This window comes from Dendrobates tinctorius, unplaced genomic scaffold (assembly GCF_039654945.1).
Source record: "Dendrobates tinctorius isolate UK_male_01 unplaced genomic scaffold, ASM3965494v1 ptg000164l, whole genome shotgun sequence".
Lineage (NCBI taxonomy): Eukaryota > Metazoa > Chordata > Amphibia > Anura > Dendrobatidae > Dendrobates > Dendrobates tinctorius.
In genome coordinates this window covers 8,920,039-8,941,940 of record NW_027361831.1, presented here as the reverse complement: position 1 = coordinate 8,941,940, position 21,902 = coordinate 8,920,039, and the positions used below count along the sequence as shown (strand labels likewise).

Sequence of the window (21,902 nt, the reverse complement as noted above, 5' to 3'; positions counted from 1 at the left end):
TTGGACCCTGAGGGGCTCCACCCACAAAATAGGACCCTGAGGGGCCCCGGCCACAAAATCGGACCCTGAGGTGCCCCTGCCACAAAATCGGACCCTGAGGGGCCCCAACCACCAAATCGGACCCTGAGGGGCCCCACCCACCAAATCAGACCCTGAGGGGCCCTGGCCAGAAAATCAGACCCAGAGGGGCCCCACCCACAAAATCGGACCCTGAGGAGCCCCGGCCAAAAAATCAGACCCTGAGGCCAAAGTGGCCCCTGAGAGGCACCCACAGTTAAAACGGATCCTGAGTTGAACGTCTTGCAGAGTCAGCGGGCAAGTCTCTCTTAAAGGTGCAGCCCGGGCACCATTTCAAACCACTATCTGTACTTCCTTCAGGAAATACACATCTAGTATTACAATTATAATGCGCCAATCACAAGTTATTCAGTTGATTTCCGCAATTAATACAGCCCGAACCGCTACACGCACAGACTCCGTTGAGGTGTCGTTTCGAAGCCAGCGTCCATGAGAGGTGTGCTAAGTATTTTTCGTGTCGATCGGATTTGTAGTTTCTGTGCAATTTGCGTTTGAAATTTTTTTTTCCCGTCATTGGAATGCACTGTCTCAAAGCTTTTCAATAGGAAACGTAAAACGTGCCCTGAGGCGATTGAAATGGCAGTAAAGCTCATTGATATGCGCAGGCACACCCTGTTACTATGCCAACGCCTACGAACGTCACATGACGCCCCCAGGACAGAGCTTCTGCCACATAATATCAGCTCTTAAGGCGAAACCCACAGCACAAATGCAAATCTAGCTTCATCACATGACACATGCCCCTGAGAGAGAATATGCGCCAAAATGCGCCCACGCCCACCAAATCGGACCCTGAGGGGCCCCGCCCACCAAATCGGACCCTGAGGGACCCCGGCCACCAAATCGTACCCTGAAGGGCCCCGCCCACCAAATCGGACCCTGAGGGGCCCCGCCCACCAAATCGGATCCTGAGGGGCCCCGCCCACCAAATTGGACCCTGAGGGGCCCCGCCCACCAAATTGGACCCTGAGGGGCCCCGCCCACCAAATCGGACCCTGAGGGGTCCCCCTCACCAAATCGGACCCTGAGGGGCCCTGCCCACCAAATCGGACCCTGAGGGGCCCCGCCCACCAAATCAGACCCTGAGGGATCCCACCCACCAAATCAGACCCTGAGGGATCCCACCCACCAAATCAGACCCCGAGGGGCCCCGCCCACCAAATCAGACCCTGAGGTGCCTCGCCCACCAAATTGAACCTTGAGGAGCCCCGCCCGCCAAATCGGACCCTGAGGGGCCCCGCCCACCAACTCATACTCAGAGATCCCGCCCACCAAATCAGACCCTGAGGGGCGCCGCTCACCAAATCGAACACTGAGGGGCCCTTCCCACCAAATCGGACCCTGACGGGCCCCGCCTACCAAATCGGACCCAGAATGGCCCACGCCCACCAAATCGGACCCTGAGGGGCCCCGCCCACCAAATCAGACCCTGAGGAGCCCCGCCCACCAAATCGGACCCTGAGGAGCCCCACTGACCAAATCGGACCCTGAGGGCCCCGCTCACCAAATTGAACTCTGAGGGGCCCCGCTCACCAAATCGGACCCTGAGGGGCCCCGCCCACCAAATCGGATTCTGAGTGGCCCCGGACACCAAATCGGACCCTTAGGGGCCCCGCCCACCAAATCGGACCCTGAGTGGCCCTGCCCACCAAATCATACCCTGAGGGGCCCCGCCCACCAAATCGGATTCTGAAGGGCCCCAACCTGAAAATCGGACCCAGAGGGGCCCCGGACACAAAATCGAACCCTGAGGGGCCCCACCCACAAAATCAGGCCCTGAAGGGCCCCAACGACAAAGTCGGACCCTGAGGAGCCCCACCCACCAAATCGGACCCTGAGGGGCCCCGCCCACCAAATTGGACCCTGAGGGGCCCCACCCACCAAATCGGACCCTGAGGGGCCCCCCACAAAATTGGACTCAGAGTGGCCCCGCCCACCAAATCAGACCCAGGGGGCCCCAGCCACCAAATCGGACCCTGAGGGGCCCCAGCCACCAAATCGGACCCTGAGGGGCCCCAGCCACCAAATCGGACCCTGAGGGGCCCCAGCCACCAAATCGGACCCTGAGGGGCCCCAGCCACCAAATCGGACCCTGAGGGGCCCCAGCCACCAAATCGGACCCTGAGGGGCCCCAGCCACCAAATCGGACCCTGAGGGGCCCCAGCCACCAAATCGGACCCTGAGGGGCCCCAGCCACCAAATCGGACCCTGAGGGGCCCCAGCCACCAAATCGGACCCTGAGGGGCCCCAGCCACCAAATCGGACCCTGAGGGGCCCCAGCCACCAAATCGGACCCTGAGGGGCCCCAGCCACCAAATCGGACCCTGAGGGGCCCCAGCCACCAAATCGGACCCTGAGGGGCCCCACCCACCAAATCGGACCCTGAGGGGCCCCACCCACCAAATCGGACCCTGAGGGGCCCCGGCCACAAAATCGGACCCTGAGGGGCCCCGGCCACAAAATCGGACCCTGAGGGGTTCCGGCCACAAAATCCGACCCTGATGGGCCCCGGCCACAAAATCGGACCCTGAAGGGCCCCACCCTCAAAATCGGACCCTGAGGGGCCCCAATCACCAAATCGGACCCTGAGGGGCCCCGGCCACAAAATCGGACCCTGAGGGGCTCCACCCACCAAATCAAACCCTGAGGGGCCCTGGCCACCAAATCGCACCCTGAGGGGCCCCGCCCACCAAATCGGATTCTGAAGGTCCCCAACCACAAAATCGGACCCTGAGGGGCCCCGCCCACCAAATTGGACCCTGAGGGGCCCCGCCCACCAAATTGGACCCTGAGGGGCCCCACCCACCAAATTGGACCCTGAGGGGCCCCACCCACCAAATTGGACCCTGAGGGGCCCCACCCACCAAATTGGACCCTGAGGGGCCCCACCCACCAAATTGGACTCAGAGTGGCCCCGCCCACCAAATCAGACCCTGAGGGGCCCCGGCCACAAAATCAGACCCTGAGGGGCCCCGGCCACAAAATCGGACCCTGAGGGACCCCACCCACAAAATCGGACCCTCAGGGGTTCCGGCCACAAAATCGGACCCTGAGGGGTTTCAGCCACAAAAATCGGACCCTGAGGGGCCCCGGCCACAAAATCGGACCCTGAGGTGCCCCAACCACCAAATCGGACCCTGAGGGGCCCCAGCCACAAAATCGGACCCTGAGGGGCCCCACCCACCAAATCAGACCCTGAGGGGCCCCAGCCACCAAAATGGAACCTTAGGGGCCCCGGCCACAAAATCGGACCCTGAGAGGCCCCACCCACAAAATCGGGCCCTGAGGGGCCCCACCCACAAAATCGGACCCTGAGGCCAAAGTGGCCCCTGAGAGGCACATACAGTTAAAACGGATCCAGAGTTGAAAGTCTTGCAGGGGCAGCAGGCAAGTCTCTCTTAAAGGGGCAGCCCGGGCACCATTTCAAACCACTATCTGTACTTCCTTCAGGAAATACACATCTAGTATTATTATTACTATTCAGTTGATTTCCGCAATTAATGCAGCCCGAAACGCTACACGCACAGACTCCGTTGAGGTGTCGTTTCGAAGCCAGCGTTCACGAGAGGTGTGCTAAGTATTTTTCGTGTCGATCAGATTTATAGTTTTTGTGCAATTTGCGCTTGAAAAAACATTTTCCTGTCATTGGAATGCACTGTCTCAATGCATTTCAAATGGAAAATTTTGCCATAGGGAAAACATGGGGCAGTCGTGAGGCGATTCAAATAGCAGTTAAGCTCATTGATATGCGCAGGCACATCCAGTTACTATGCCAACGCCTACAAACTTTTCATGACCCCTCCAAGACAGAGTTTCTGGCAGATAATATCAGCTCTTAAAGCGAAACCCAGAGCACAAATGCAAATCTAGCTTCATCACATGACGCATGCCCCTGAGAAAGAATGTGCGCCAAAGAGAATTTAGAAGCCCAGTGCGCCAAACTGGCTCTTAAACGGCAGACGCGCCTAAGTGATTCTTAAAGGGCCGGCGCACCAAAATGAGTCTTAAAGGGCCGGCGCGCCAAATCAAAAGCTGAGTGACCCCAGGCTCCAAATCGATTGACCCTGGCCTACAAATCGGAGGCAGATCGACTCTGGCCTACAAAACGGAGACTGAACCACCCTGGCCTCCAAATCGGACCCTGAGGTGCCCCGCCCACCAAATCGGACCCTGAGGTGCCCCGCCCACCAAATCGGACCCAGAGTGGCCCCGCCCACCAAATCAGACCCAGAGTGGCCCCGCCCACCAAATCGGACACAGAGTGGCCCCGCCCACCAAATCGGACCCTGAGGGGCTCCACCCACAAAATCAGACTCAGAGCGGCCCTGCCCACCAAATCAGACCCAGAGTGGCCCAACCCACAAAATCGGACCCTGAGTGGCCCCGGCCAGAAAATCAGACCCTGAGGGGCCCCGCCTACCAAATCAGACCCAGAGTGGCCCGACCCACAAAATCGGAACCTGAGGGGCCCCAACCACAAAATCGGACCCTGAGGAGCCCCGGCCACAAAATCGGGCCCTGAAGGGCCCCATTCACAAAATCGGACCCTGAGGGGCCCCGGCCACAAAATCGGACCCTGAGGGGCCCCGGCCACAAAATCGGACCCTGAGGGGCCCCACCCACAAAATCGGACCCTGAGGGGCCCGGCCACAAAATCAGACCCTGAGGGGCCCCAACAAAATCAGACCCTGAGGGGCCTCGGCCACAAAATCGGACCCTGATGGGCCCCAGTCACAAAATCGGACCCTGAGGGGCCTCGGCCACAAAATCGGACCCTGAGGGGCCCCAACCACAAAATCGGACCCTGAGGGCTCCCAACCACAAAATCGGACCCTGAAGGGCCCAGCCCACAAAATCGGACCCTGAGTGGCCCCGGCCAGAAAATCAGACCCTGAGGGGCCCGCCTACCAAATCAGACCCAGAGTGGCCCCACCCACAAAATCAGAACCTGAGGGGCCCCAACCACAAAATCGGACCCTGAGGAGCCCCGGCCACAAAATCGGGCCCTGAAGGGCCCCACCCACAAAATTGGACCCTGAGGGCCCCGGCCACAAAATTGGACCCTGCGGGGCCCCGGCCACAAAATTGGACCCTGCGGGGCCCCGGCCACAAAATTGGACCCTGCGGGGCCCCGGCCACAAAATCGGACCCTGCGGGGCCCCACCCACAAAATCGGACCCTGAGGGGCCACACCCACAAAATCGGACCCTGAGGGGCCACACCCACAAAATAGGAGCCTGAGGGATCCAGGCCAACAATTCAAGCCCTGAGGAGCCCAGGCCAAGGAATCAGATCCTGAGGGGCCCCACCCACCAAATCAGACCCTGAGGCCAAAGTGGCCCCTGAGAGGCACATACAGTTAAAATGGATCCTGAGTTTAAAGTCTTGCAGGGGCAGCAGGCAAGTCTCTCTTAAAGGGGCAGCCCGGGCACCATTTCAAACCACTATCTGTACTTCCTTCAGGAAATACACATCTAGTATTATTATTACTATTCAGTTGATTTCCGCAATTAATGCAGCCCGAAACGCTACACGCACAGACTCCGTTGAGGTGTCGTTTCGAAGCCAGCGTTCACGAGAGGTGTGCTAAGTATTTTTCGTGTTGATCAGATTTATAGTTTTTGTGCAATTTGCGCTTGAAAAAACATTTTCCTGTCATTGGAATGCACTGTCTCAATGCATTTCAAATGGAAAATTTTGCCATAGGGAAAACATGGGGCAGTCGTGAGGCGATTCAAATAGCAGTTAAGCTCATTGATATGCGCAGGCACATCCAGTTACTATGCCAACGCCTACAAACTTTTCATGACCCCTCCAAGACAGAGTTTCTGGCAGATAATATCAGCTCTTAAAGCGAAACCCAGAGCACAAATGCAAATCTAGCTTCATCACATGACGCATGCCCCTGAGAAAGAATGTGCGCCAAAGAGAATTTAGAAGCCCAGTGCGCCAAACTGGCTCTTAAACGGCAGACGCGCCTAAGTGATTCTTAAAGGGCCGGCGCACCAAAATGAGTCTTAAAGGGCCGGCGCGCCAAATCAAAAGCTGAGTGACCCCAGGCTCCAAATCGATTGACCCTGGCCTACAAATCGGAGGCAGATCGACTCTGGCCTACAAAACGGAGACTGAACCACCCTGGCCTCCAAATCGGACCCTGAGGTGCCCCGCCCACCAAATCGGACCCTGAGGTGCCCCGCCCACCAAATCGGACCCAGAGTGGCCCCGCCCACCAAATCGGACACAGAGTGGCCCCGCCCACCAAATCGGACACAGAGTGGCCCCGCCCACCAAATCGGACACAGAGTGGCCCCGCCCACCAAATCGGACCCTGAGGGGCTCCACCCACAAAATCAGACTCAGAGCGGCCCTGCCCACCAAATCAGACCCAGAGTGGCCCAACCCACAAAATCGGACCCTGAGTGGCCCCGGCCAGAAAATCAGACCCTGAGGGGCCCCGCCTACCAAATCAGACCCAGAGTGGCCCGACCCACAAAATCGGAACCTGAGGGGCCCCAACCACAAAATCGGACCCTGAGGAGCCCCGGCCACAAAATCGGGCCCTGAAGGGCCCCATTCACAAAATCGGACCCTGAGGGGCCCCGGCCACAAAATCGGACCCTGAGGGGCCCCGGCCACAAAATCGGACCCTGAGGGGCCCCACCCACAAAATCGGACCCTGAGGGGCCCGGCCACAAAATCAGACCCTGAGGGGCCCCAACAAAATCAGACCCTGAGGGGCCTCGGCCACAAAATCGGACCCTGATGGGCCCCAGTCACAAAATCGGACCCTGAGGGGCCTCGGCCACAAAATCGGACCCTGAGGGGCCCCAACCACAAAATCGGACCCTGAGGGCTCCCAACCACAAAATCGGACCCTGAAGGGCCCAGCCCACAAAATCGGACCCTGAGTGGCCCCGGCCAGAAAATCAGACCCTGAGGGGCCCGCCTACCAAATCAGACCCAGAGTGGCCCCACCCACAAAATCAGAACCTGAGGGGCCCCAACCACAAAATCGGACCCTGAGGAGCCCCGGCCACAAAATCGGGCCCTGAAGGGCCCCACCCACAAAATTGGACCCTGAGGGCCCCGGCCACAAAATTGGACCCTGCGGGGCCCCGGCCACAAAATTGGACCCTGCGGGGCCCCGGCCACAAAATTGGACCCTGCGGGGCCCCGGCCACAAAATCGGACCCTGCGGGGCCCCACCCACAAAATCGGACCCTGAGGGGCCACACCCACAAAATCGGACCCTGAGGGGCCACACCCACAAAATAGGAGCCTGAGGGATCCAGGCCAACAATTCAAGCCCTGAGGAGCCCAGGCCAAGGAATCAGATCCTGAGGGGCCCCACCCACCAAATCAGACCCTGAGGCCAAAGTGGCCCCTGAGAGGCACATACAGTTAAAATGGATCCTGAGTTTAAAGTCTTGCAGGGGCAGCAGGCAAGTCTCTCTTAAAGGGGCAGCCCGGGCACCATTTCAAACCACTATCTGTACTTCCTTCAGGAAATACACATCTAGTTATTATTCAGTTGATTTTCCGCAATTAATGCGGCCCGAACCACTACACGCACAGACTCCGTTGAGGTGTCGTTTCGAAGCCAGCGTCCACGAGAGGTGTGCTAAGTAATTTTCGTGTCGATCGGATTTGTAGTTTTTGCGCAATTTGCGTTGGAAAAACATTTTCCTCAATGCATTTCAATGGGAAAGTGTTGCCACAGAGAAAACATGCCCTGAGGCAATTCAAATGTCAGTTAAGCTCATTGATATGCGCAGGCACACCCAGTTACTATGCCAACGCCTACGAACTTCACATGACCCCCCCAGGACTGAGTTTCTGGCAGATAATATCAGCTCTTAAAGCGAAACCCACAGCACAAATGCAAATCTAGCTTCATCACATGACGCATACCCCTGAGAGAGAATGTGCGCCAAAGTGCATTTAGAAGCCCAGTGCGCCAAACTGGCTCTTAACCCTTTTCTGTCATGTGACGTACTATCCCGTCCATGTGCCCTGGGACTTAATTCCCAGAGACGGGATAGTACGTCACAGCGATCAGCGGCGCCCACGTGGTGAGCGCCGCTGATCGCGGCCGGGTGTCAGCTGATTATCACAGTTGACACCCGGCACAATGTGTCAGGGGCAGTCACAGACCGCCTCCGACACGTTAACCCCTTGCACACCGCGATCAAACACGATCGCGGTGTACCTGGGGTTAAAGGGAATAATCGGCAGGGAGGGCGCTCCCTCTGTGCTTCCCTGAGCCCCCCACAGCAGCGCAATGTGCAGCGCTGCTGCGGGGGGCTCCATCCCTGCAGGTCCCCGAATCCAAGATGGCGACGGGGACCTTCAGGGAGCTGGCTTCCTCAGTGCCTGCAAAGCGAAGGCATGAGGAAAGCCTGTGCAGTGCCTGTGACAGATCGCTGATCTATCACAGTGATCTGTGATGTGACAGATCAGCGATCTGTCACATGACAGCTATGTCCCCCCTGGGATAATGTAATAAAGTTAAAAAAGGTGTAAAAATAATTTTTAAAAAATCACTAAATAAATAAAAAAAAATATTCCCTAATAAATTCATTTTTTGGAAATAAAAGAAAAAAAAATAATAAAAGTACACATATTTGGTATCGCCGCGTCTGTAACGGCCCGCCCTATAAAACTGTCCCATTTAGTGAACCCCTTTAGCGAACCCCTTAAAAAATAAAACTAAGCAAAAAATAATGATTTATTATCATACCGCCAAACAAAAAGTGTAATAACGCGCAATCAAAAAGACGCATATAAATATCCATGGTACCGCTGAAAACGTCATCTTGTCCCGCAAAAAACGAGCCGCCACACAGCATCATCAGCAAAAAAATAAAAAAAGTTATAGCTCGCAGAATAAAGCGATGCAAAAATAATTATTTTTTATATAAAATTGTTTTCATTGCATAAAAGCGCCAAAACATAAAAAAATGACCTAAATGAGGTATCGCTGTAACCATACTGACCCGGAGAATAAAACCGCTTTATCAATTTTACCACAAGCAGAACGGTGTAAACGCACCCCCCAAAAGAAATCCATGAAACGCTGGTTTTTGTTCATTCTGCGTCCCAAAAATCGGAATAAAAAGCGATCAAAAGATGTCACGTGCCCGAAAATGATACCAATAAAAACGTCAACTCGTCCCGCAAAAAATAAGACCTCACATGACTCTGTAGGTCAAAATATGGAAAAATTATAGCTCTCAATATGTGGTGATGCAAAAACTATTTTTACAATAAAAAGCGTATTTTAGCGTGTGACAGCTGCCAAACATAAAAACCGCCATAAATAGTAAATCAAATCCCCCCCCGTTATCACCCCCTTAGTTAGGGAAATTTAATAAAATTAAAAAAATGTATTTATTTCCATTTTCCCATTAGGGTTAGGGCTAGGGCTAGGGCTGAGATTAGGGGTGTGTTGGGGTTAGGGTTGGAGTTATAATTGGGGGGTTTCCACTGTTTGGGCACATCAGGAGCTCTCCAAATGCAACATGGCGTCTGATCTCAATTCCAGCCAATTCTGCGTTGAAAAAGTCAAACGGCGCTCCTTCCCTGCCAAGCTCTGGCATGTGCCCAAACAGTGTTTTACCCCCACATATGGGGTATCAGCCTACTCAGGACGAATTGCAAAACAACTTTTGGGGTCCAATTTCTCCTGTTACCCTTAGGAAAATAAAAAATTGGGGGCAAAAACATCATTTTTGTGGAAAAAATTTTTTTATTTTCACGCCCGGGCACTATAAACTTCTGTGAAGCCCTTGGGGGTTCAAAGTGCTCATCACACATCTAGATACCGTATATACTCGAGTATAAGCCGACCCCCTAATTTTGCCACAAAAAAACTGGGAAAACTTATTGACTCGAGTATAAGCCTAGGGTGGGAAATGCTCCATAGATTATTCCCCCATATGGTATCCCCAGAAGAAGCTCCATAGATTATTCCCCCATATGCTGCCCCCATTAGAAGCTCCATATTGTTCCCCCATATACTGCCCCCATAAGCAGCTCCATAGATTATTCCCCCATATACTGCCCCCATAAGAAGCTCCATAGATTGTTCCCCCATATACTGCCCCCATTAGAAGCTCCTAAAGATTATTCCCCCATGTGCTGCCGCTGCTGCAGCATGTAAAAATAAAAAAAATGACATACTCACCTTTCCGTCGCTGGGTGTCAGATACTCACCTGTCCTGCGTCCATGGCTGCTCACCGCTATCTGCCACGCCATCAGTCAGTGATGTTCAGACTGCAGGGGGCGCGGCGTGCACTAATCACGTCACCGCGCCCTCTGCTGTCTCAAGTCACTGACCGATGACAGACAGCAGCAAGCAGCCATGGACGCAGGACAGGTGAGTATCACTATACTTACCCGTCCTGACGCTGTCGCTTGAGCCCCAAGCTTCTCCGCGCTCTCTCTTCCTGCGTTCAGTGGTCATGTGATACCGCTCATTAAAACTCATGAATATGCGCATATTCATGAGTTTTAATGAGCGGTACCACGTGACCGCTGAAGGCAGGAACAGAGAGCGCGGAGAAGCTGGGGGCTCAAGAGACAGCGTCAGGACGGGTAAGTATGACCTGACACCCCCGCCCCCTCTCCCCCTCCGACCCCCCGGTGTATATGACTCGAATATAAGCCGAGAGGGGGACTTTCAGCCCCAAAAAACGGGCTGAAAATCTCGGCTTATATTCGAGTATATACGGCAAGTTCCTTAGGGGCAGGGCTGTGGAGTCGGTAAGCCACAGTTGCGACTCCGACTCCTGGATTTTATCAGGCTCCGGCTCCGACTCCGGCTCCTTCATAACAACAAATTTACTGTTGTAAAATATTAAACATCGTGCTTATTCAGTTTCTCACCATCATATAAGTAATCAGACCACTTAGAGCAAAAACTACATTTATTAGAATACAATTAGAATATAGCAAATAACTTTTATAAACTTTTCTAAACTGTAAGTAAATATGCAATAAACACTTTTATGCAGTTAATAAGAAGAAATCTATAAATTTGTCCTCAGAAAAAGTATTGCCTCTGTCAGATCCTCCTTCATGGATGCCCTCAAATCTGATCTAATTATTTTGAGAGCAGAGAACAACCTCTCTACACTAACTTGTGTTGGTGGCAAAGCAGTAACCACTCGGGCAACATCTCTGACAATGTCAGGATACAGAGGAATTGCTTGTTGCACTGTTATTTTTGATGAACGGTCAAATTTCTCAATTTCTTTTAGTGCACATGAAAAATTCTGCTGAAATGTACTGGCTGTGTTCCTTGATGGGGATGACTCTTCTTCTATGCGGGAACGCTTTGCACGGTCCTTGTGATCCAAATATTTTTCGAAATTAAATTCTTCATCAGTTGATGATGAGGGTGAAGATGTGGCAGGACGACCAAATTCTTCTTGTTCCTCCTGACTGTTCTGCAACCCTTTCATCCTTACTGCTATTTCAAACAGAGCTTCTTTTCCTTTACTTAGCTGTTGATCATCTAGAAGAATCCGATGCATTGGGTCTACATAAACAGCTGCCAAAAGAATGTTATTTTGTAATTGTAGCTCCTCTCTCCGTTTCATTGATGTAGCAATGCCACTTGCAATTAACCCTCCTCTTTGGGACAGGCGAAACATCAGGTTCTTCCACTCCTTTAAGAAAATACCTGGAGTTAAGTCCTCTGCTTGTAATTTTTTAGTCACTGTAAATGGGTGCTCTAGCAATTTTTGCAGCTCAGTCACTTGATTCCACTGACTTTCATTTAGCGTCAGTTGAGGGTTAGCCATGTCTACAAGAAAGGTTTTCAGTTCAACCAAGCGCTGAATCATTAAGTAAGTACTGCCCCATCGTGTGGCTTGATCAATAATTGCCCCCTTTCCAGCACGTCTCTTCAAAATTGAGTCAACTTTAGGGGTTCTGGCAACAGTAGTCAATTTTCTCACCTTGCCAATGAGTGCAGCAGCATGTCCTTCTTGCAGACTGTCTCTTATAGCCAGCTGTAGCGTATGCACAACACAGCGCATGTGATGAATGAAAGAACATATTGACACAGTTTCAACAAGATCATCTAAACTATCATGTTGCTGTTCATCTGAAGCAACTCCAGTTTGCTCCTCAGTTACAATACTGTGTTCCTCTATTTCAAACATTTCTGTGTCTGTGGACCCAGAATGTTCTTCTAGCTGCTGGTCACCATCATTACTCTCATTCATTAGCTTAATAGTACTTATCATATTTGAAGCATTGTCAGTTACGACAGAAAGAACTTGCTCTTTTCTAAGTTCATAGTCTTGCAGAACCTTTTCCACCAAGACCTGGAGAAACTCACTGGTGTGATGAGCTTTGGTGTCTTTTACTGCCAATGTCTTGGTAACTATTTCATTTTTGTCACAAACAAATCGGACATTGATGGCAAAATAGTTCACTCTGTGACGTGTGCAGGCATCTATTTTAAGAAACAGAAAGCGTCCCTTGAGAGTTTTTTTAAGTTCTTCCTTTTGTTTAAAAGCTTCTTCGATTACTAATTTTCTAATACTCTCTCTCTCCAGAGAAACACCAAGCTTGCGGGCCATTTCCCCATTCAGACACATAAAAGCTGGTCATGAAAATAATGAAATAGGCACACTATCCTTTACAACAAGCTCTATGATCTGTTTTTTAAATGTATCTACTGTCATTGTCACAGTAACTTTGTCACTGACAAAATATCTTGCAACTGATGGCTGCAAAGTTCTCTGCTCCTTTGTTTGGCTGGAAGAGTTGGGCACTGGTTCATTGGTTTGGATGCAGTCTTTCTCATCCACTGCTTTCAGTACTTCTGGATGAAAGCGCTGTAAATGTCTCTTTAGATTAGAAGCTCTGGTAGGAGCATTTTTATCTTTGCCTGAATATGCACTCATCTTGGCTTCACAGCATTTGTTTTCGTCTGGATCATTTGTCATACACTGACAGACATAATGTTTTCTATCTTGAGTGATGGTGAAATGTTCAAATACAGCTGATTTAATGTGATGCTTCTTTGACATTCTCAGGTTTTTAATTCTGCATGCACAATCCAAATGACAATTGTTTTTCCTAAAAACAATTGTACAAAATTATTGCCAGGTCGTACAACTGATATAGTGGTCAGTAATACTGTTATTATTCCTCATGTACTCACAGTTAACTGATGCAAAGTTTGTTGAAAGGATAATACTTCTTACAGTCTTCCTCTTCTGAGTAGCAGGCAGCTGTGAGATGCTTGGAAGACGCACACCTAGTATGATCTAGTCTAGAGGAGGAGCTTTACTACTAAGAATTTGCAACACATTTTCACTTTCAGTTTCATACATTGTAAGTAGGGGGGTTGGTGCAGCATGAGGTTAACCAAGTATAAGATTAGATAAGGGCAGTGGAGAACAGTGACACACAAGAAGTAAGAAATGTCTCTATCTCCAGCAGAACTGCTTATCACTGTTGTTCATAGTTTGATAGAACATATATATTTGAGTAACATTTATAAAATTCATATGAAAGTTCAATTATGAAATATTAATACATTTTTTTTTTAAAGCTGGAATCGGAGTCGGTACATTTCTACCGACTCCAACCAAAACTAACTCCGACTCCGACTCCACGACTCCGACTCCACAGCCCTGCTTAGGGGGTCTAGTTTACAAAATGGTGTCATTTGTGGAGGGGTTTCCACTGTTTAGGTACATCAGGGGCTCTCCATATGCAACATGACACCCGCAGAGCATTCCATCAAAGTCTGCATTCCAAAACGTCACTACTTCCCTTTCGAGCCCCGACGTGTGCCCATACAGTAGTTTTCTCCCACATATGGGGTGTCAGCGTACTCAGGACAAATTGGACAACAACTTTTGGGGTCTAATTTCTCCTGGTACCCTTGGGAAAATAAAAAAATTGGTGACTAAAAGATCATGTTTGTGTAAAAAATACGATTTTTTTATTTTCACGCCCGGGCCTTATAAACTTCTGTGAAGCTCTTGGGGGTTCAAAGTTCTCACCACACATCTAGATAAGTTCCTGGGGGGGTCTAGTTTCCAAAATGGTGTGGGTTTTCCAATCGCGACATGGTGTCCGATCTCAATTCCAGCCAAAAAAGTCAAATGGTGCTGCTCCCTTCTGAGCTCTGCCATGCGCCCAAATAGTCGTTTACACCCACATATGGTGTATCAGCGTACTCAGGACAAATTGCACAATAACTTTTGGGGTCCTGTTACCCTTGGAAAAATAAAAATTAGGGGTGAAAAGATCATTTTTGTGGAAAAAATATGATTTTTTAATTGTACCGCTGTACGTTATAAACTTCTGTGAAGCCCTGGTGGGTTCAAAGTTCTCACCACATATCTAGATAAGTTCCTTAGGGGGTCTAGATTCCAAAATGGTGTCACATGTGGGGAGTTTCCACTGTTTAGGTACATCAGGGGCTGTCCAAACGTGACATGGCGTCCGATCTGAATTCCAGCCAATTTTGCATTGAAAAAGTCAAACGGTGCTCCTTCCATTCTGAGCTCTGCCATGCGCCGAAACAGTGGTCCCCCCACATATCAGGTATCAGCGTACTCAGGACAAACTGCACAATAACTTTTGCAGTCCAATTTCTCCTGTTACCCTTGGTAAAATAAAAAAAATTGAATCTGAAGTAATTTTTTTGTGAAAAAAAAAGTTAAATGTTCATTTTTTTAAATATTCAAAAAATTCCTGTGAAGCACCTGAAGGGTTAATACATTTCTTGAATGTGGTTTTGAGCACCTTAAGGGGTGCAGTTTTTAGAATGGTGTCACTTTTGGGTATTTTCTGTCATATAGACCCCTCAAAGTGGCTTCAAATGTGATGTGGTCCGTAAAAATAAAATGGTGTTGCAAAAATGAGAAATCGCTGGTCAACTTTTAACCCTTATAACTTCCTAACAAAAAAAATTTTGGTTCCAAAATTGTGCTGATGTAAAGTAAACATGTGGGAAATGTTACTTATTAAGTTTTTTGTGTGCCGTATCTCTGTGATTTAAGGGCATAAAAATTCAAAGTTGGAAAATTGCGAAATTTTCAACATTTTCGCCAAATTTGTTTGTTTCACAAATAAACGCAAGTTATATGAATGAAATTTTACCACTATCATGAAGTACAATATGTCACGAGAAAACAATGTCAGAATCACCGGGATCCATGGAAACGTTTCAGAGTTATAACCTCATGAAGGGACAGTGGTCAGAATTGTAAAAACTGGCCTGGTAATGAACATGCAAACCACCCTTGGGGTGGGGTTAAACGGCCGACGCGACTAAGTGATTCTTAAAGGGTCGGCGCACCAAAATGAGTCTTAAAGGGTCGGCGCACCAAATCGAAAGCTGAGTGACACCAGGCTCCAAATCGGAGGCTGATCGACCCTGGCCTACAAATCGGAGGCTGAGCCACCCTGGCCTCCAAATCGGACCCAGAGGGGCCCCGCCCACACAATCGGACCCAGAGGGGCCCCGCCCACACAATCGGACCCAGAGGGGCCCCGCCCACACAATCGGACCCAGAGGGGCCCCGCCCACACAATCGGACCCAGAGGGGCCCCGCCCACACAATCGGACCCAGAGGGGCCCCGCCCACACAATCGGACCCAGAGGGGCCCCGCCCACACAATCGGACCCTGAGGGGCCCCGCCCACACAATCGGACCCTGAGGGGCCCCGCCCACACAATCGGACCCTGAGGGGCCCCGCCCACACAATCGGACCCTGAGGGGCCCCGCCCACACAATCGGACCCTGAGGGGCCCTGCCCACACAATCGGACCCTGAGGGGCCCCGCCCACACAATCGGACCCTGAGGGGCCCCGCCCACACAATCGGACCCTGAGGGGCCCCGCCCACACAATCGGACCCTGAGGGGCCCCGCCCACACAATCGGACCCTGAGGGGCCCCACAGGCCAAAGTGGCCCCTGAGAGGCACCCACAGTTAAAACGGATCCTGAGTTGAAAGTCTTGCAGGGGCAGCAGGCAAGTCTCTCTTAAAGGGGCAGCCCGGGCACCATTTCAAAGCACTATCTGTACTTCCTTCAGGAAATACACATCTAGTTGCTATTGTTATATTTACAGATAACAAAGAAATCCCCTAAAATATCAATATCTATTAATCCACTTAAAAACAACCCCAAATACTTGACAATACGAGATATAGAAAAAACACACTATGGTGAGGAGATATGTCGGCTGATATCTGTAGACAGTGGAAATAGATGCCCAGCTGGTAATGTGTATAGATGAAGGCTTTTTTACACTCTATGAAAAACTAATCACAAAGAAAGAATTTGAATTTATGGCACCTAATTGTCACCATTCCCACTTTTTATACTCTCCATAAAGTTCACAAAAGGGTTAGACCCACTTAGAGGAGGAAAAAACCTAAGTTATACCCTACTAAAAAAGTAAAATGCAAAAGTGAATATAAACATACGGTTAAAATACATGTTCATTTAGTTTCTGTCTTAGGTTTTGTCTGTGTAATGGCCAGTGGGAATATATTCCAGTTCGTTTCTGCCTACAATCAGAGGCCGGCCTGTAATGTCAGGAGTAGATTCCATTAGTCAGTACACAGGGATTTAAATACACAAGAAACTTCGCCCCTTTGTCATGTTGATGCCTTCATATGTCAGGTATATATATAATCTCTTGGTGAAACTGGATGTTATGGTCATAGAGGACAGCACTATTGGGTTTCCATAGATGTATGGGCACAATATAGCAGTATTCCCCATGAAGCAGGGATAATAGCAGCTAATTGTTTCCTTAAATCCAGAACCATACAATGTATTGAACCTAACCAATTTCTTTCCAAATGACTTCAATTTATTCTTACCGATAACTATTCCCTATTTAATGGGAAAATGTTCAACCAGCTCAGTTTGACCGCGATGGGGAATCCCTGCGCCCGTCTTAGCCAAATCTCCTTCTGGGCTGATGGGAGGTAATGGTAATCTTCCAGGAGCAGGATTGATGGAACTCCAAGATAATGTCCTGGGTCATATACATAGACGATGTGTTTGTTCTATGGTCCAGATCTGCTAAAGAGTTCGGCCTGAATACGAACACGTTCAGAAGACGGCTCTATTGAACATCCCGTCATGCGCAGTGCGCCATTGAAGCAGGAAAGCGTACACCCGGCTACAGAGGCGCAGTGACCCTGCCGAAATCAGCGAAACGTATACGTGAGATTTGCATGAGCTGGTGATGACACTGACATGTGCAATTATGTTATCACACCCACAGGGGCATGATAACATGGAGAGAAGGCCAACTAGTCTGAGGACACTAACGCCTCATCTACTAGTCAGAGCCCTAATTAGCATAGGAAAAGAGGAGCTTATCACTGCTTTATATAAATAATCTGTCCCCAGAATGTCTCCATTCCATGTACAGCTCATACCGCAGATAACAGCCCCTCATACATCTATAGCACCAGCCCGGGGCCACATCTCCAGACCTGGGAACCTGATCCAGGAGGGCGGTGCTGTGTCCCGGGGTCATCTGTATCTGCACCAGGAGTGGGGGAAGGGAGGATTTGTCTATTAGGAGGTTGGGGGACATATTGTGGGGGCAACTTGTACTATCATATTGTGTGTGGGGGGATGGTGGTACTGGGGGAACATTATACTGTGTGAGGGGGATGGTGGTACTGGGGGAACATTATACTGTGTGTGGCGGGATGGCGGTACTGTGAGGACATTATACTGTGTGTGAGGGGATGGTGGTACTGTGGGAACATTATACTGTGTGTGAGGGGATGGTGGTACTGTGGGAACATTTTACTGTGTGTGGGGGGATGGCGGTACTGGGGGAACATTTTACTGTGTGTGAGGGGATGGTGGTACTGTGGGAACATTATACTGTGTGTGGGGGATGGCGGTACTGGGGGAACATTATACTGTGTGTGGGGGGATGGAGGTACTGGGGGAACATTATACTGTGTGTGGGGGGATGGAGGTACTGGGGAAACATTATACTGTGTGTGGGGGGATGGTGGTACTGTGGGAACATTATACTGTGTGTGGGGGGATGGCGGTACTGGGGGAACATTATACTGTGTGTGAGGGGATGGTGGTACTGTGGGAACATTATACTGTGTGGGGGGATGGCGGTACTGGGGGAACATTATAGTGTGTGTGGGGATGGTGGTACTGGGGGAACATTATACTGTGTGGGGGGGGATGGCGGTACTGGGGGAACATTATACTGTGTGTGGGGATGGTGGTACTGGGGAACATTATACTGTGTGTGGGGGGATGGCGGTACTGGGGGAACATTATACTGTGTGGGGGGATGGCGGTACTGGGAGAACACTATACTGTGTGTGGGGGGATGGTGGTACTGGGAGAACATTATAATGTGTGTGGGGATGGTGGTACTGGGGGAACATTATACTGTGTGGGGGGATGGTGGTACTGGGGGAGCATTATACTGTGTGTGAGGGGATGGCGGTACTGTGGGAACATTATACTGTGTGGGGGATGGCGGTACTGGGGGAACATTATACTGTGTGTGAGGGATGGCGGTACTGTGGAAACATACTGTGTGTGGGGGATGGCGGTACTGGGGGAGCATTATACTGTGTGTGGGGGGATGGTGGTACTGCGGGAGCATTATACTGTGTGTGGGGGGATAGCGGTACTGGAGAACATTATACTGTGTGTGGGGGGATGGCGGTACTGGGGGAACATTATACTGTGTGGGGGGATGGCGGTACTGGGGGAACATTATACTGTGTGTGGGGATGGCGATACTGGGGAACATTATACTGTGTGTGGGGGATAGCGGTACTGGGGAAACATTATACTGTGTGTGGGGGATAGCGGTACTGGGGGAACATTATACTGTGTGTGGGGGATGGCGGTACTGGGGGAACATTATACTGTGTGTGGGGGGATGGGGGTACTGCGGGAGCATTATACTGTGTGTGAGGGGATGGCGGTACTTGGGGAACATTATACTGTGTGTGGGGGATGGCGGTACTGTGGAAACATTATACTGTGTGGGGGGGATGGCGGTACTGTGGAAACATTATACTGTGTGGGGGGGATGGCGGTACTGCGGGAGCATTATACTGTGTGTGGGGGGATGGTGGTACTGGGGAACATTATACTGTGTGTGGTGGGATGGCGGTACTGGGGGAACATTATACTGTGTGGGGGATGGCGGTACTGGGTGAACATTATACTGTGTGTGGGGATGGTGATACTGGGGAACATTATACTGTGTGTGGGGGATAGCGGTACTGGGGAAACATTATACTGTGTGTGGGGGATGGCGGTACTGTGGGAACATTATACTGTGTGTGGGGGGATGGTGGTACTGGGGGAACATTATACTGTGTGTGGGGGGATGGCGGTACTGGGGGAACATTATACTGTGTGGGGGATGGCGGTACTGGGGGAACATTATACTGTGTGTGGGGGGATGGCGGTACTGGGGGAACATTATACTGTGTGTGGGGGGATGGCGGTACTGGGGGAACATTATACTGTGTGTGAGGGGATGGCGGTACTGTGGAAACATTATACTGTGTGTGGGGGGATAGTGGTACTGGGGAACATTATACGGTGTGTGGGGGGGATGGCGGTACTGGGGGAACATTATATTGTGTGGGGGGATGGCGGTACTGGGGGAACATTATACTGTGTGGGGGGTGATGGCGGTACTGGGGGAACATTATACTGTGTGTGGGGGATGGCGGTACTGGAACATTATACTGTGTGTGGGGGATGGCGGTACTGTGGGAACATTATACTGTGTGTGGGGTGATGGTGGTACTGTGGGAACATTATACTGTGTGTGGGGTGATGGTGGTACTGTGGGAACATTATACTGTGTGTGGGGGGATGGCGGTACTGGAGGAACATTATACTGTGTGTGGGGGGATGGCGGTACTGGGGGAACATTATACTGTGTGGGGGATGGCGGTACTGGGGGAACATTATACTGTGTGTGGGGGGATGGCAGTACTGGGGGAACATTATACTGTGTGTGGGGGGATGGGGGTACTGGGGGAACATTATACTGTGTGTGGGGGGATGGTGGTACTGGGGGAACATTATACTGTGTGGGGGGATGGCAGTACTGGGGGAACATTATACTGTGTGTGGGGGATGGCGGTACTGGGGGAACATTATACTGTGTGTGGGGGGATGGCGGTACTGGGGGAACATTATACTGTGTGTGGGGGGATGGCGGTACTGGGGGAACATTATACTGTGTGTGGGGGGATGGCGGTACTGGGGGAACATTATACTGTGTGTGGGGGGATGGCGGTACTGGGGGAACATTATACTGTGTGTGGGGGGATGGCGGTACTGGGGGAACATTATACTGTGTGTGGGGGGATGGCGGTACTGGGGAACATTATACTGTGTGTGGGGGGATGGCGGTACTGGGGGAACATTATACTGTGTGAGGGGGATGGCGGTACTGTGGGAACATTATACTGTGTGAGGGGGATGGCGGTACTGGGGGAACATTATACTGTGTGAGGGGGATGGCGGTACTGGGGGAACATTATACTGTGTGTGGGGGGATGGCAGTACTGGGGGAACATTATACTGTGTGTGGGGGATGGCGGTACTGGGGGAACATTATACTGTGTGTGGGGGGATGGCGGTACTGGGGGAACATTATACTGTGTGTGGGGGGATGGCGGTACTGGGGGAACATTATACTGTGTGTGGGGGGATGGCGGTACTGGGGGAACATTATACTGTGTGTGGGGGGATGGCGGTACAGTGGGAACATTATACTGTGTGTGGGGGATGGTGGTACTGGGGGAACATTATACTGTGTGTAGGACCTAGAAAGGGGCAATGTACTGTGTGAGAAATACGTGTTTCCTCACTTCCTGTCTATCATAGTTGGGTTGTATGCATCACAGGAAAAGGAACAAAAAAAGTTGAGATTCTTATAAAGTGGCAACAGAGAAACACCACAATAGTCTCAGCGCTGAAGGGGTTACCGCCCCCTGTGCCCAGTAATGGAGGGGTTACTGCCCCCTGTGCCCAGTAATGGAGGCGTTACTGCCCCCTGTGCCCAGTAATGGGGGATCTCCAGCACCTACCTCCACCTGCAGAGCCGCACTCCACATATATGGCTGCTCTGTGCGCACAGGACCTGTGATGAGGTCACAGGAGGGGAGGAGTCAGGGGTCACATGATCAGGGGCCTCAGTGTATGCAGGACTCTGCTGTGCTGGTTGTCATGGTGCTGGATGAGGGGAAGTTTCTGTGTGGGGTCAGGAGGGGTTTACAGGGGGGATGTAGCAGAACCGTGTGTGTACGAGGTGTACGAGGTGTACGGAGCGGAGCCGTGTGTGTACGAGGTGTACGGAGCAGAGATGTGTGTGTACGAGGTGTACGGAGCGGAGCCGCGTGTACGAGGTATACGGAGCGGAGCCGTGTGTGTACGAGGTGTACGGAGCGGAGCCGTGTGTGTACGAGGTGTACGGAGCGGAGCCGTGTGTGTACGAGGTGTACGGAACGGAGCCGCGTGTACGAGGTGTACGGAGCGGAGCCGCGCGTGTACGAGGTGTACGGAGCGGAGCCGCGTGTGTACGAGGTGTACGGAGCGGAGCCGTGTGTGTACGAGGTGTACGGAACGGAGCCGCGTGTGTACGAGGTGTACGGAGCGGAGCCGCGTGTACGAGGTGTACGGAGCGGAGCCGTGTGTGTACGAGGTGTACGGAGCGGAGCCGTGTGTGTACGAGGTGTACGGAGCGGAGCCGTGTGTGTACGAGGTGTACGGAGCGGAGCCGTGTGTGTACAAGGTGTACG

General features: G+C 51.3%; 1 protein-coding gene across 1 annotated transcript in view; it reads right to left on the bottom strand.

The window, feature by feature from the left end:
- LOC141052942 (uncharacterized) overlaps positions 1 to 21,268 on the bottom strand; it is a 51,317-nt gene extending 30,049 nt beyond the window's left edge. The window contains exon 1 of the mRNA XM_073550274.1: positions 21,192 to 21,268. The gene's annotated coding sequence lies outside the window, so the exon portion shown is untranslated. The remainder of the gene's footprint in view (positions 1 to 21,191) is intronic.
- Positions 21,269 to 21,902: the final 634 nt, after the last annotated feature.